We start from the raw sequence: 16,260 nt of genomic DNA, 5'->3' as shown, positions 1-16,260 counted from the left end.
CAGCTATGGGAGCTCCGCTCCGGGCTCTGCCACTCACTGGCTGTGCACCTTTGACTTACCTCTCTGGGCCTCCATTTCCTCCTCTGTGAAATGAAGACCACCTCATAGGGCTGCTTTACGGATTGAGTGAATCAATGCACCTAAAATGGTACACGCACTGTTTGATGCACAGAGAGTCCTTAACCAGTGCTGGCTATTACGTTATCTGCTATGCGGCAACAATGTGCCTGAGCTCTGCTTTGGAGCCCCGGTTCTCAGCACACCTCAACCCACTCCTACACTCACTGTTCATTTGTCCCTGCAGTCTTAAAAATGACGTTGTATCCAATCCGGGGAGGTGGAATCACGGAGGATAAGATCGTTACTGCCATCATACAGAGTGGGAAACCAAGACACGGAAGGAGCCAAGAGCACATCCTTTGCCTGCAGCCGTCCCCACAGCCAGTCCCGAGCCCACCGCTCCCTTCCCAGACCGGAGCTCTAACTACAGCTGATGGAAGGGGGCTCGGGGCTGGAACAAGCACCATTGCCTCTGTTGTTTCCTGGAGCTGTCGGTGGTGCATGAGAGGATGCCACCCGGCTCTAAGGTTGTCACTGTGATTGCCCCAAGGACAATGCTGAGAACAGGTGTACAGAGTACTCTGACCTCCCACAGAAATGCCTTGTGTAAATAAATGGCATGTATTCTCGGGCTGAGCCTAGATATTTGCTTTTCCTTTGTATTTGCCCACTCCCTTCCCTAAGAAAAAAACCAAATCAAAAAACCAACATTCTCACTGCTTATTAAGAGTTCAGTTCAACGCCATAATCATAATCCTCAAATACCTTCCATGTGTATAGCCACTGAGTGGTTAAAAATCTGTGCAGGTCAAGGTCCAGACATTCACTGAGTACCAGCTCTATATAAAGTAAGTAGCTCTACAGAGGCAAATCTCACCTTTAGGAATCTATGCTATGAATATAAACAAAGCAAAACCAAAGATGGGAGAAAATGAGATAAAGGCTGATCAGGCCACAGCTAAAAAGCATGGAAGATAGAATTAATAATCCCCACTCTGGCAGGGATTGATGGCTTCCATAAGGTGGTACAATTCAAGCTCAAAGTCAGAGGATGAAGGTCTGAGCAAAGCTTTAACAAACATCCTCCTCTGTAGAAATGAGAACATCAGCGGGTACATGAAAGGGGTAGAACTGGGACTGGACTGTAATATTGTAATTATAACTATGTTTATTGAATGCATGCTATATGCCATGTAGGATACTATACACTTTATTACAAGTAATCTTCAAGGCAAACAGAAACTAGGGACTACGATCATCCATTTTGCAGAAGAGGAGACCGAGGTTTAAAGTGGTTCAGCAGGACACTCACTGCTGTACTATTGCGTCTTCTACTCAATCTCTTCCATTCATTTGCCAGGCTCCGGTTCTGTGTTATGTTGCTTCCCAGACCTGACTTTTTTTGGCTTACAGTAAGGAGGTTGAATCACTTGCTGTTGTCAATACAGCTCTAAATATTCTTTTGATCCTACCTTGCTTCTATTCCCTTGTACAATCACTGGGTAATGGCCTGTTAAATGGCCTCAGGGCCAGAGACAGGATGGGACTGAAAGATAAGTGGAAGTGTGGGCAGGCAGGGAGGTGAGAGGCCGGTGCCAACTCTGAGCTGCTAAACTCAGTTTTAGGGCTTATTTTCCAGGAGGCCAAGCTCCATACGCAGCTTCACAGTTTGTCTGTTTGAAAGTTATCAGCCAGTGAGGCTTATTTCCAAGGACATAAAATTGCATATTTAAAGATCATTTCCATATGGTTTCTTATTTTCACAATAATATAGATCCAGTGGTTTATTATTAAGTAAGGGGTTTTTCAGAGTCGCGTAGTGAGTGAAAACAGAAATAGACCGAGTGACAGCACAGAGGGCCGGGAGGAGACAGTTTATACCTGTGTCTGTGACGGTGCGTAAATCACCTCACTGGCCTGGCCTCGAGGCTGCATCTGTAAAAGAAGAACCTGGATGACCTATTACAGTCCTTCAGTTTATGACATTTTAAGACTTACGGAGGATAATCCACATACCTCTGGGCATCTCTACCATGGGGGCCCGGGGTAGCATAGGATGTGAATCCAGTTTAAAATTCATACTGACTTGGATTCAACTTAGAATTCATGCAGTTGCTGGGTGGCCATGGGCAAGTTTTGCAGCTTTCTGCACCTCACTTTTCTCATCTGTGCAGTGGAGCTAACAGAGCTGTTGTAAGGACCGGGTGAGTGAATCAGTACGAAGCACACAGCACAGGGCTCGGCACAAAGTAAGTTCCAAGGGGGCATCACCGCTTAGTAGTATCACTACTACTACTGCTACTACTGCTACTACTGCTGCTACCACAGTGAATGCTCGAGAAATGTTTTAACATTTGTTGAATGAATGAGTGAAACTGTTATAGCATCAATACCAAAAAGTTAAGCTAGATTTCCTAAGAAAAATTTATCTCAGGATTCCTGTTCAACCCCAAATCTTCTTGTCATAGGTCTGGTTTGTGGGCAACAAGGAGTTTCTTAGTATTAAATTCAGGAAAAATTACCGATTCGAACAGGTGGCAGGATTGCATTTTTGTCTTCTAATTTTCCCCTGTGGTGCCATCGGTTGTTCTTTTATTCAATAAGTATCTATTGAACCATTTATCTCATCACATCTGTATTTATCAGTGTGTTAAGGATAAAATGTAATTGTTCTCATGATGATAGCTTTAGAATATTACACAGTAGAAAAACAAAACCATGATGACCTCCCATAATTATTTTTTTAAAAGTTGGCAAAAAGAACCATGAGAAAAAGCCTTTACAGCACTGAATTTTTTTAAATGTGTTTGTATGACATTTACAACTTTAAAAAAATTTTGTTTTTGTTAAGTATAGATTACTTATTTTAAGTGTTTGGAAATAAAAGTAGTCAGTATGCTTTTTATATAAATATGTGAGGGTATAATATGTAAAAACAGTATATAAAGTAGTTGTATAGTTAAATTGTCACATATGGTGCCTTAAAAAAACTGCGCAGCTAAGAAAGCTTTAATCCTACTTAAAACAATATAGCATCTAAAATTATTAGAAAGAAAAACAGGCTTTGGCACTAGTGATTTCCTGTGCACTGTGGGCATCATTTCAAATGGAAAAACTAGAAACATTTTGAAATCACTGGGCAAAATCAGAAAGTCTCCGAAGGCCCCCACTGGAGCTCTTTGAAGTACTCTAAGTTGTGTCCTGGGTCTGGTGAACAAGAGCAAAAGGGAGAATAAAGGCGTTTCTTTCTTCTTTTAACTTAGGGAGAAGCAGCAGAGCTGCTGGCCTTAAAATGGACTTTAATAACCTTTGATATGCTCTTTACATTTATATTATAAACTTTTCTACCACATCTTCATAACTTTAAAAGGCATCTTTGTAATATGCTTTTGTTTTTAATTTATGTTTATATTTATTCATAAATATTGGATTCTCTTTTCTATACTATGTGGAGTAAGCTTTCATGTGGTTAAATGTGGGAGTCTGGGTGTTCAAATTTAGCGTCTTTCATGAGATTTCTTTTTTTCTCACTGGCCAACTCCACTCCCTCCTCAAGCTCTCTCTGAAATCCTTCTGTGCGAGAAGTGTAAGTCCAGTCTCTGTGTTTTCAGAGAGTTGTGCTGAAGTCATACCTTACATTGTAGTTATATATTTAACTGTTCAACCTCAAGTTGTCCAGAGTTCTTTACAGTGGTCCCCAAGTTTTTTGGCACCAGAACCAAGTCGTTTTGTGGATGACTGTGTTTCCAGGGACCGGGGCGATGGTTCCAGGGTGATTCGAGCGGGTCACATCCAAGCTCACCTCTTGCTGTGGTCCAGTGCCTTGGGCCACTGGCCAGTCCAAGTAGGATCTCTGCCTTGCTCTTCTTTCTAATCTTTATGACTTTCTAGTCTTTAGAGGTTTTTAAATATTTATAGTTATTGACTGATCGTATAATCTAGCAGAGAGCCTGGCTCATTTAGTTTACACTATCAGATGTGAAATAATTTGACTTGCCAGCCACTAGGAACAGGGCACATTGTATATGAAATGGAACCACTGGGGCTCCGATACTTTCTGAGATATAAACCTCAGTGGCTGTCTCGTCCATTCACCGCTGTTCTGCGTGGGTCGTGTCAGCACGACAGAGCTGACTTTCCCTCCGCCTGCTAACCGCGCCTCGCTGTGCACACGGTGGCTGCATGACGGTGCCCGGCGCCATTTGTCCACAGCTCGTGACGTTCCCACGGACTCTCCACAGAGCAACCGGAATGTTCTCTGAGTGACAGCTGCCACGGTGTGTTCTGAATCACATTGCCAAGATTCCCCCAGTTGCGGAGGCCTCCTGGACGCTACGTGTTTCCCAAACTGTCTCTTCCCCACACTCTCAGGGAGGCTAACAGACCATCCCTGAAAGAACGGTAGTCAAATAGGCGGGTTAGCCCTTCTCATGCTCTGAGAAGTCCCGAGTAGAGAAACCCGCTGAAGTTCGTTGATCTCAAAGACACCTGATCAGTCTTAGTTGACTGTGGACTCCTTTCCCCCCCCCAACATAGTAGTAACATGTCACAGAACAGCAGAGTTCTTTAGCATGCGGTTTGAGAAACAGCATCCGTAAGCTTATTCCACATCTGGAACCGAACCATTTCTGTTCCCAAATGTGGTTTGTGCTTTTACTGCTTCAGTGCTTTTGCCCACATTTGAAACTCTTTCCTTCATACCCACTTGTCTCAATCCTACTCATTTTTAAAAGGCCTAATAATGTCACATCCTCAACAAGGTATTTTTGTTGGCCTTTGATTTCTCACAACACTTTCTACCACTTTCTCATGGCTCTTTTACTTACTTTATTATCCGTTTACTTTTCCTCTCCTACTACTGAACATTACGGATTTGAATCTCTGATCTGCATCTCTTTCACTATGTGTACCAATCAGGGCCTTCACGGGAACATAATTTGCCCATGATGCGTTCCAATGAAGAGACTTTAACAAAGTGGCCACTAATGGAGGTGAGAGCAGACGGCCTTGAGCGCACAAGCAAGGACAGAGGGCACCTGCGGTCTAGCATCCTGGGGAAGCCATCGCTGCTGTGAGGGCAGGAAGTGGAAGGGAAGAAGGGAAGGAATACAGAAGAGGCTGGGGGCCAAGAGCTGTGCAGTCCAGGCAGCAATGCAGCGACCGCGGGGAGTCCGGTGCCGAAGAGGGAGGGAGTGGGAAAGACACAGCCGGACCCTCCCTTCCACCCTCTGATCTCTGGAGCCTGCCAAAATCAGCTCAAAGGGAGTCTGGTCGGCTGTCCGCAAGGCTCAGCCTCCCGTGCACAGAGCAGGGCAGTGAAGGGTGGAGAACTGCTCATGGAGAACAGCTAGCCCACTGGGGAAGCCTCTGTTTCCTTTTTGCAAAATAGAACAGTGACAAGACCCTCCTTACAGGGCTATAGGGAGGGTAAAATTAGGAAATGCATCAAAATATTAACATGGCCTATGGTGCCTGGTTCTCTAATTGTTAGCTACCCAATATGATTGTTATTTTTATTTTTACTATAGCCACTCTATGGATAGCTACCAGTGTAAAAGCTAATTGAGGAGGGTCTCATGTGTTGGCTACTCTGTAGCCCTTGCACATCCAGCACAAAACCCCGCTCATCACAGCAAGGCCCCAGATTTTCTAGGTGCATGGGAGCCCTTTTAGACAGAGGTAACAAGGAAGCAGGGTTGGCTGTTTTGACCGGCACCTTCAGCCAATCTGACCTTGAAAACAGACAACAATGAGGTAAATCTGAGACCTATTTTTAGTTTTCAACAGGTTGTTTGGGCGCTTCTTAGACAGCTAGAAGCCTCCAGCTCTCCTTCACCTTGAAAGAAGGTGCAGTTACTCAAAAACAATCCAGCTCCCCAGGACGAGCACCACACAGCCATCCCTGGAAGGGCACTGATTTCTCAGATTGGAAAACAAAGCAAGGACAGCCAGCCCAAGGGTGAAGCGGGAAGGTCTGTATCTACAGGAGCAATGTACGTCCTGCTCTTTCAGACCAGTCACCTGTTTTATTTCAGACACAGGATCCTCTGGCTCCTGCTGCCCTGGGGACACAGATTAGGGAAACCACCAGAATAATCGTCCATGTTCTGTCCACTTCGAACCTGCACAGTGGACCGGAGGAGAGGCTGCCCTTTCGCAGGGGCTGTGGGGCCGAGGTGGGACTTACCCACATGAAGGCGGGTGGATGTCACTGCTGGTGGCCGCACAGGGGCCCTTGACCGCAGCTTGTGCCCTCAGAGGAGAGACAAGTTTGGAGGGTGACAGCTCTGGGGAGCCTGTCACCCTGACAGAGCAACAAAGCTCACGCTGGGAGGAGATCCCAGTACTGACACCAGCAGCTGCAGGTGGGGACGTCCTTCAAGGAGGAGTGACATTTTATCCGGGTTTGTTAGCGAGAAGAACACTGGATCCTGTGGTGTCTGTAAGTAGTTGTTCACATTATTGCCTTGTCCTAGGAAATCAAGGCATATGCCAACACTGTAAGTGGCGCTGAAGTCACTGTGTCCACAAGCCCCACACTCTCCTGTGGGACCAGCTTTGGCTGGAGCACGCAGACATTGCCTCTCTCTGCCCAAGGCTGGCTGAGGCCCGGCTGGGACAGCAGTGTGCAGCCGGAGTGTGGGCGTCTTCTCCAAGTGCTCAGTGGGTCCACCTCCCCAACAGATGGAGAACAGGTAACAGGGCAGTTTGGGAATTACGCTGTCAATGAACATTAACTCCTCCTAGCAATGTGACAGCATTCCGAAAGGACAGGATTTATTTTTCTTTAATGTGGAAATAAAAAAGGCACTTGGCTCGAACCCAAGAAGATCCAGGAAGGCCTCGCCCAGCCCTAAACCACTATGAACTCACAGTTGTATAAATAGCATACTGGTAAAGTGGGATTATCCCAGTTATCTGCTCTTTCAGGACCAGAGATGGCAATCTCTCTCTCTCTTTTTTAACAGTGCAATCAAATGGAACTTTCAAATCTTTATGACCCTTTCTGCAGAAAAATTAAAAACAAATAAATGACAAGTCCACCCTTTGAAGGGTTCATTGCTGACTTCAAGGCAAATTCCAGTCTTGGTAGGAGCCTCCACACTTCACCTTCAATCGTAATTTTATTATCAATGCTTTTCATCCCCTGCCCATGATCTCAAAGCTTCAGGAAAAAGTTCACTCAGAGGCTGGGGACTCTTGATCTACGCTTGACAGGACTCAACCTTTGTATACACACTAACACCTGGCGGGCTGGAGGAGAAAGGATGCATGAGCCGATGACATTGTTTTGTGTTAAGTTATACTTTTGAAAGCATGTTTTCTTGTAAACATACTTATAACATTGATATAGTTAAGAGTTCATCTTAACAACAGCTACTTTATTATCTACCACGTACCAGTCACTCCCCACCATTTATTGCATCTGACCAAATAACCCTGAGCAGTAATCCCTCTCCTTACTGATAACCCGAAGCTCCCAAAGTGTTAAGTAAAAGCCCTTGTTTGACGTCTTGGAAAGGAAATTCACACCCAGGTCTCTCTCCCTGCAATCCGTATATCACAAAGTTGTCTGTGTTTTTTCTGTGAGGGTAATTTCAGATACAAGAATGGAAAACCCTGACCCGTGCTGGCTTAAACAGTAATGAGGAAATTGATTAGCTGACATATTAAGAAGTTTGAGGATGGGGAGTCTCCAGGTGAGGGGCACCCAAGGCTCCTGCTCTGCTTCTCTCGGTTCTGCCCTTTTCTTCACTGGCGCCACCCTCAGGCTTGTGCCAGCTGGGAGGGAGGAATAACAAGCAGATACCAGGTGCAGAGACACCCAGGAGAAAGAACGGGGAGGCTTCTTTTCCTATGTCTCTCACTTAGGAACAAGATTATCCCACTCCCCAGACAGCTCTTCCTACCACAAGGGCCAGGATTCAATGTTCTTAAGTCCTTTGCTGAGTCACGTACCGACAAGGGAATGGAGTTGTCTGTCAGTATAAGGTAAGTAGCATGGCATAATGGGAAGAGATCTGGATTCGAGGTCACAAACCTGGGGTTTTAGTTCTAGTTCCATCATCTACTTGCTTAGTTATGGAACCCGGCCAGTTGCTTAGCCTCTCTCAGAACTTGCCTTTTCCTTGTTGGAAAAGCAGGACTAATGGTTCTTGCCCTGCCCATCTCCCAGGGCTGCGAACAGGAATGAAGTAGTGTCTGTACGAGTGTTTTGTAAACTGAAACACAACTGAAATGCACGTCATTGCTTCTGCTGACCTAGCTCAACGAGGACCGTTGGTGATGAGATGGTTTTTCAATCACTTATACTTCGTGCTTGACCATCATTTAGAATTTGTAACGTTTTGACAAAGATTTACCTAAGTTTTACTTTTGTGTTAGAAAAGTAATAGTGTAAAAATAGGGGGAAAATGTGAAGTTTAGAACTTAAGAAAGGCAATATCATACATAATCATTATCTGAATTAAAATCAAAGAAACTAAAAAAGGGCATAGTGAGGTATTGTAGATAAGTCAGCCTCCTTAAAGCCAAGATGTTAACAACAAAAAACCAGTAAATTTGATTGGGCTATAAATAAAATATCCCAAAAAAAAAAGAAGAAAGGCAATTTTCAAACATCCTCTCGAACTCCAATAGTATCTGTTTATATACAGGCGGGTTATTTATTTTTATATTCATCAAAAAGCAAGTCTCATAAAAAATCTATTAAGCAGCCTTTCCCATTCCTTCATTTATACCAATCCAATAAGCTTATGTGGAACATTACGGGGGGGGGGGGGGAAGCAGATGCACTCAGAAATGAATGTGAACTGTAGTATCCTGTCTGAAGGGGAATAGCTATCTCGTAGGGAAGAATTCTAGAGAGCACACTCCAGAGACCAGATCTAAGGGTAGCTACAATAAAATGCAGAAAAATAAGAGGAAGTGATAGGCTGTGAGAGTTCAGTAGGCTCCCAGCTGTGGGGTTAGAAGCAAGGACAAGGCTGCATTTGACCTGAGGGTTGGAGGATTTGGACGGGGGAATAGTGACTTCACCTTGGCTCTGCATCTGACCTGCTCTGAATCTTGAATACGCAGCCAGGGTGCATACTCCTTGAGTATAAGTTGCATGGGAGAGACAGCAGAAAATAAAAGTTGGAAAGGTAAGAATTGCAGCTAGATTATAGAGGGGTTGGAATATCAGACAAAGGAATTTGAACTTTTATTCTGTAGGTGTGAAGTAATAAAAAAGTAATAAATATATATAAGATGAATATATATGAAGTGAATATATAAAATGAATATATATAAAATGAAAAAAATCTGTCCCTGGTTCCTGGCACAGAGTTTCTAAAACCCCTGTAATTTCCTACGTGATAAGAACACTAGTAGCATAGCATCTTTTGTTTTAATACTTGATCTTTGACCCCGGTTTCTGACACAGGCTTCTGAAAGTCTTGTGATTTCCTGAGCGACAGGAGTGTCTTTTGTTCTAATAGTGACTCTGGGTGGGCTCCGGGGTGGCTCCTGGGTGGGGCTGTTCACTGGAAAGAGCAAGCTGTGATTAGAAGCTTGGAATTTTCAGCTCCCACCCACCCCCCAAATTCTCTTATAAAGGGAAAGGGGCTGGATGTGGTGTTACTAATTGGTCATGACTGCACGGTAAAACCATGAATTCCCCCAAAGTGTGCTGTTCAGGGAGCTTTCAGGCTGGTGAACACATGCACATGCCAGGGAGGTCCCCTAACTCTACAGCGACCTCCCAGACCTGGCCCTATGTATCTGTTCATTGGGCTATTCATCTGTATGCTTTACCATATCCTTTATGAACTAACTGGTACACATAAGTAAATATTTTCCTGAGTTCTGTGAGCCACTCTAGCAAATTAAGTGAATTTAAGGAGGGGGTCCTGGGAACCTCTGATTTGTAGCTAAATGGCATAGAAGTCCTGGGTAATGGGAACCTGCCACTTGCAGTTGACACCTGAAGTGGAGAGGCAGCCTTGAAGGACTGAAACCTTAACCGGCAGGACTTAACCTGTGGAATCTGGTACCGTTTCTAGGTAGATGGTGTCAGAATTGAATTAAATTGTAAGACACCGGGCTGGTATCATGGAAAATTGCTCGGTGTAGGGAAAACCCACCTTTGGTCACCAGAAGTGTCAAGTAAAGTGTTCAGTGTGAGTGGTAAGGGAGACACAAAGGAGGGAAAGACTAGGTTTTTAAGTTTATTAGGCAATGGGAGGTCAGTGAGAGTTTTGGGGAAGTGGAGTGAGTGCCTTCATCATATTCGTGCTTACTGAGCAGTGTTAAGAGGAGAGCTTCTGGGAAGATAGACAGGAGAGGGGATAGTGGAGGCCGAGAGACAAATTCAGAGTCAAGCAAGAGGTCATGAGAACCCTGAACTAAATTACCTTCTTGGAGATGGAGATGAGCCAATGAAGAGATATTTTGGATGGAGAAAGCACAGGTCTTGGTAATTGATATAAAAATCAGATGGGGAGGGGTGGGGTGGTCAGGATTCTTTCATTTGCAAATAAGAAAAAACAAGCCTAAACTTGCCTAACTAAATAAGTGAATTTACCTATTCAATGAACTGACAAGTCCTGAATCGGTGTAGCCTCAGAAATTGTTGGATCCCGGAGCTCACATGGCACCGTCAGAACTTGGGCTTCTCTGACACTCAGTTTTTCTTTGTGTTGATTTCCCTCTAGGGCACCCCCTAGAACATGCTAGTTTCTATTTGCTGAGGATTAAATCCAGTGGAAATGGAGCTTGTCTGACTAAGTCCAGCCAGTCTCCCCATCGGTTCCAACACTCATCCTGGGTCTGCTTCCCGTTGCACGTGCCTGAAGCCGTGCCTCTGCTGCAGGGATTGCTGCCGATGGGCTTAGACCCGTGTGTATTCTCTTATTCCTTCTTTCAATAATCTGTCCATGAAGACAGCCTTAACTATGGGTCACTGAGAAACATCGCCCAGTGACCAAAATCAGACCTCGTTTTGATTAATTCTTTTTTTAATTTTTATTTTTTAATAGTTTACTTTCTATTATTTTTTCATCACCATTTATCCCCCTTATCCTCTTTTCTACCTCCACCCACCGTCCACCAACCCGGGCCCTGCAATCACCATGCTGGGGCTGTCCATGAGGACTTTTTCTTTTTCGGCTCAGTCCTTCCCCCCCAACCCTCCCTCCCAGAGCTGTCATCCTGCTCTTCATCTATGAGTCTGTCTCCATTTTGCTGGTTAGTTCTGTTTGTTCATTAGATTCCACTTATGAGTGAAATCATATAGTACTTGTTTTTTTCTGACTGGCTTATTTCACTTAGCTTAATGTTCTCCAGGTCCATCCATGCTGTTGCAAAGGGTAAATTTTTCTTTTTCTTCTTTTTTTTTTTTTTTTGTAGCTGTGTAGTATTTCATTGTATAAATGCACCATAGTTGTTTTATCCACTCATCTACCGATGAACACTTGGGCTGCTTCCGAATCTTGGGTATTGTACATAATGCTGCAATGAACATAGGAGTCTTATGAATTCTTGCTAAACAGAAGACACTGATTCAGAACAGTAATAGCTCCTTCTCCCTCTGTTTCATCAACTGCAATTATTTTTTAGGCAAGTCTCTTGAAGACTTGGAACATAGCTGAACTCATAAAATGAATAAAACTATGACCATTTCTAGGACACTATTCAAACTGGCCAGTACAAAATGCTACAAAATGCCAGAAAGATTTCAAGTCTGGGAAAGCAGTGAGAGTCATCTGAGAAGGCTGTGTGAAGGAAAGGAGTAACTATTGGCCGAAGCCTTGAAGCAAGTATATGCTTTGCTTCAGAACCATCTAGGCAGGGCACTGATTTACAAGCAGATTTTGACAAAATCATCTGAATTCCATTTGAAGTGGGGTAATGGCTAAAATGACATGGGGGCATCTGTCCGACCTGAGCAGTCTGCTCTTTACCACAAATGCATGTGATGCCTAAACCGCATTTTTAAATGAAAACTTTACAAAGTGTTCAGGTACTCAAGGAAAGCGTGTAGCTTTCAGACAACCCAGTGGACATCCTTCTGGTAAAGAAAAGAATCATTCTGTGAAGTGAATCCATCAATCTGTAAAGCTAGTCTCTTGACCCCTGATTTGATGGGTGCGCATCCTTTCTCGCACATTGCATTTCCTTTAAAGCCAGATACATGCACCTGAACTGCGTTAGGGAAAAATGTTGAATCCCTCTATGAGATTTTTATATTTGGGGTCTGTTTTTATGAATGAGGAATGTCAATTTGGAGAGTGTTAGAGGCATAAATGCAGCCCGAATCAAGTCATTACCCAAATCACACTGTTGTGTGCACATTGGTAAACATATGGCCAAGCTGCTCTTCCAGCTTTCCAGGGTGATCTCCATCAGCCTGCTGGTGCAAATTGCTATAACATGTAATTTGAAATGAGATCAAAAGTTCTAAAATGAGAAAAGACAATCTGGGTGGAGCACTTGAGTTTTACTCAGCAAAGCAGGCTGGTGCACTAGTCTGGCCAGCACTGGTCCTCTGGCCAACAATCAGCAGGTCCCTCAAGGCCATGGGCCTGCTGCTGTTTTTCAGCTAAATTTGCAAAGTCCAGGGAACCTCTTGGCCCTCTATTAGGCTCTTAAAAGTCACCCTGAATCAAGCACAAGAATTAACAATGATACTGAGAGAAGACCCAGGTTGGGAGGGATCATTTTTTCCCTCAATTAGGTCGCTTTCTAATGAGACTGGAGAGACTGGAAGCAGCTGGAAGGGAAAGATGACTTTAGAGATGTGTATTCTCTTCTTTCATTTGAGTGCCCCCACTGAGAAATAAGGAGGAGGGATAAGAGAAGAAAGAGTGAACCAGCAAAGTGCCTGACACATAGTCCACACTCAATAACAACCTGTTGAGTAAGTGAGTGAACGAATGAGTGATTCGGGTGAATGAAGAGTGGAGTGTGAAAAGTTTCATCTGTGTGACTTTTCTGTGGGTGGTGGGTGGGCTATACTTGAACTTTTCGTGGAGCCTGGAATTTTGGGTACTAATTGGTTGGGAGACCAAGAGTTATGCAGTAAATTTACTCATCTTACTCATCTTAAATCTTCAGTCGTCCCAGGCAGGGCCTTTCGAAACTTACTCTGAAATGCTTTAAACTCTTTTCCCACAGAAAACAAGTTCTATGGAAAGAATTCAGGAGCCAAATTCAATACATAAAAAAAATTGTCCAACCTTCTGTTGAATATACAACACAAAAACATTTGAAAGTTGAAGAAATCACTAGTGATTTAACAATAAAAACTAGAAAAGCTGTTTAAGGTCTTCCCTTCACCCCTATCTATAGCTGTACAAGTTAGAAGGTTAGGATCTGGAGGATGTTAAATGCAGGAGGAAATATTGAGATATAGCTCGGATGCCCGGGTTGATTTCAGATGTCTCTGAATCTGTAGGTGGGTGATAAAACTCCACAGTAGGGGCCTCTGTCTGTCCACATGAGGATGGGAGGACTGGTGTGACCCCTGGGCTGCTGTCTGCATGGAGCTGGTGTCCTACTGTGCTATTTGTACAGATAAACTTGAGGCAGGATCTGGAGAGAGAGAGAGAGAGAATGAAAATGAATGAGAATCAGGATAACGCCTTCTCTTTTCTTCCCACTGCCCACTGTTTTTATTTTATTTCAGTGGAGGATCAGGTTCACAACTTCTAGTTTTGTCATTAAGTCTGAATACCAAGAATCAAAACATTTTGAAGACAGAAAAAATAGTAGGAAAAAACAGAGGTATTTCAAGAATCAGGAGGAGTCTAACCCACAGTCAGACCTTGTTGGAGCATGAGAAAGAACATTCCAAAGCAAGCCTTGTGTGTGTGTGTGTGTGTGTGTGTGTGTGTGTGTGTGTGTGTGTGTGAGTGTGTGTGTGTGTGTGTGAGAGAGAGAGAGAGAATTTCTGAAGGCCTTCTAGGAGGGACACTCATCCTGTTGGGAACAGCTAACTCAGTGACTAAGGTCCATGAGGCCCCTCTCTTTTTGCTCTGAAAGCCTGTTTGCTCTAGTGGTTTAGTAACCAGAAGTTCTGCACCTGCATCCATGGACTTTTCTCCCTCTGAGTCTTCAGGGCCCCACCTCAGGCATTGGGAGTTTACAAACCCTGTTTTGCCTATATCCAGAAGGCCAGTTGGTGACTCAGTTGACATTCTGCTCTCCCCACCTCCAGACCACTGCCACCCACGGTGTCCCTGGTGGTTCTGGTGACCTAGATATCCTTCTCAGTTCTGTTGCCCTTGTTATTCTCAAACATGCACACACAAATTGGTTTTGTTTTAAGAGTTTTACTGCTAAACAGTCTTACAGTGTTTCTCAGTGCTCAGAGGCTGGCATGAGAAAGACCAGGACTATTTATTTAAAACTGCCACGACTGTCCTAATAACACCTTTTTCTTGATCTAGGTCTGGGTGCATCTGTATATTCAGGTTGTGAAAATTCAGCAAGCTGTACACTTATGTCTCCTTTTCCAGTTTTATATTATATTCCAATAAAGTGGTTTTCAAAAAACCCACCTGAACCAAACAAATCTCATGGGTCTGAGGACTGGGAATATGCATTCTTACCAAACTCTTTAGGTAACTCAAGTTTCAGGGCCTTTGCACTAAGTGGAAATATGCAGAAGTTAAAGGAATTGCAGATATGCAAAGCCATGGTGCCAGTGCTCACTGTGGTGTCTGCTGGCCTTCTTCATCTGCTCCCTCGAATGCTTGCCTGTCCTCTGAGTGCATTGTTTCAGGCCCAAGGTCAGTCACATCATTCAGTGATGAGCCAGGATCCTGCCCTGCTGCTACTGAGGCACCACGGAACTGACCTAGACACCTGGAGAACTCACTGCCTCCTGGAGGAGATAATGAGCTAACAGTCCCAATGCAGGCTGCTCGGTGCTGAGAGGGAGAAAGCAAGGGTGATCTGGGAGCCCTGGGGCAGCACCAACCCCAACTCCCCTAGGTGGTCACTGTACCCACAGACTTCTGGTTTCTGCTTTTTATCCTAGAAGGGTGCTTTCTGACTTTTTCCCCTTTCATGTGTCCTGTGCTTTCTTTTCCTGTCTTCACAGGTGGCTCTGTCTGCCAGCACTTGGGATTACAGAACATACAGAGAAGAACAACAGATAACAGAATAAGCCTTGTGTTGTTATGGCTAAGAGCATGGACTCTAGAGCCAGAGTTCCCCAGTTCAGATCCCAGCTTAGCTGCTAGTTAGCTGTGGTCATGATTATTATAGTATCTACCCAGTAGTATTGTCTACTTGTAGGTATGGGTACTATGGAGAATAAGTGAATTCATGTAGTATTTAGAACAGTGAGTGCTGTATAAATGTTAGCTATTCTGGTTGTTACTGTCGTTGCTACTTAGTTTACCATTAGACATTCATTGATCTTGAATAGATAAATTACATTCCTGACAACTTCCAGACAGGGTGACACCCATCCCAGTGGGATTGGGCTACCTGCTGGAATGATTCCCCTGAGGCAATTCCTCCCAGCCTGTAGAGCAAATGAGCCAAAAACACTTAATTCAAACAGAACAAAGCATGATGATTCAACATGAGGAGGAAGAAGAAAATATTGGTCACAGCCTTGGAAGGGCCCTCCCCACGGGCTGGATCACCACGCTGGGGTGGAGACCGCTTTCTTCCGCTCCTGCCCATGCAGCTGTGTTACTCAGGGAAATAGGTGTAACAACAAGAACTGGGAATCAGGCAGTGTTTCTGCTCCAAAACATTCAGCAGATGCACATATTCAGAGAGTGTGTTCTTCTCTCTCACCACCTTACAGAAGTTCCTGGATGCACCCCCTGTTACTACCCATATTTCGTTGATAAGGAAACTGAGGCACATCCAGGGTTGCTAGGCTATTGGCTCCAGGTCATTAAGGTAGTGAAGAGGGGAGCCAAGCTTTGCATTCTTGGCTCCTAACTCCGGTTAAGGTGTGCATCAGGAGAGAACCAGACATGCAACCGCTGGCAATGGACAGGTTGAGGACAGGGGCAGGGCTAGTGGCCTGGAGGCAACATGATTCAGAAATAAAGAGTATGAGCTTTGAATTAGACAAGTCTGGGTTTGAATTCTGGCTCTGTCAGCATTATGGACTGAATGTTTTGTGTCCCTCACCACCCCCCACCCAAATTCATATGTTGAAGCTCTAACCCCCATCGTAACTGTATTTGG

Source organism: Artibeus jamaicensis, unplaced genomic scaffold, assembly GCF_021234435.1.
Source record: "Artibeus jamaicensis isolate MK-2021 breed Jamaican fruit bat unplaced genomic scaffold, CSHL_Jam_final contig_64, whole genome shotgun sequence".
Lineage (NCBI taxonomy): Eukaryota > Metazoa > Chordata > Mammalia > Chiroptera > Phyllostomidae > Artibeus > Artibeus jamaicensis.
Note: the sequence above shows the minus strand (reverse complement) of the source record.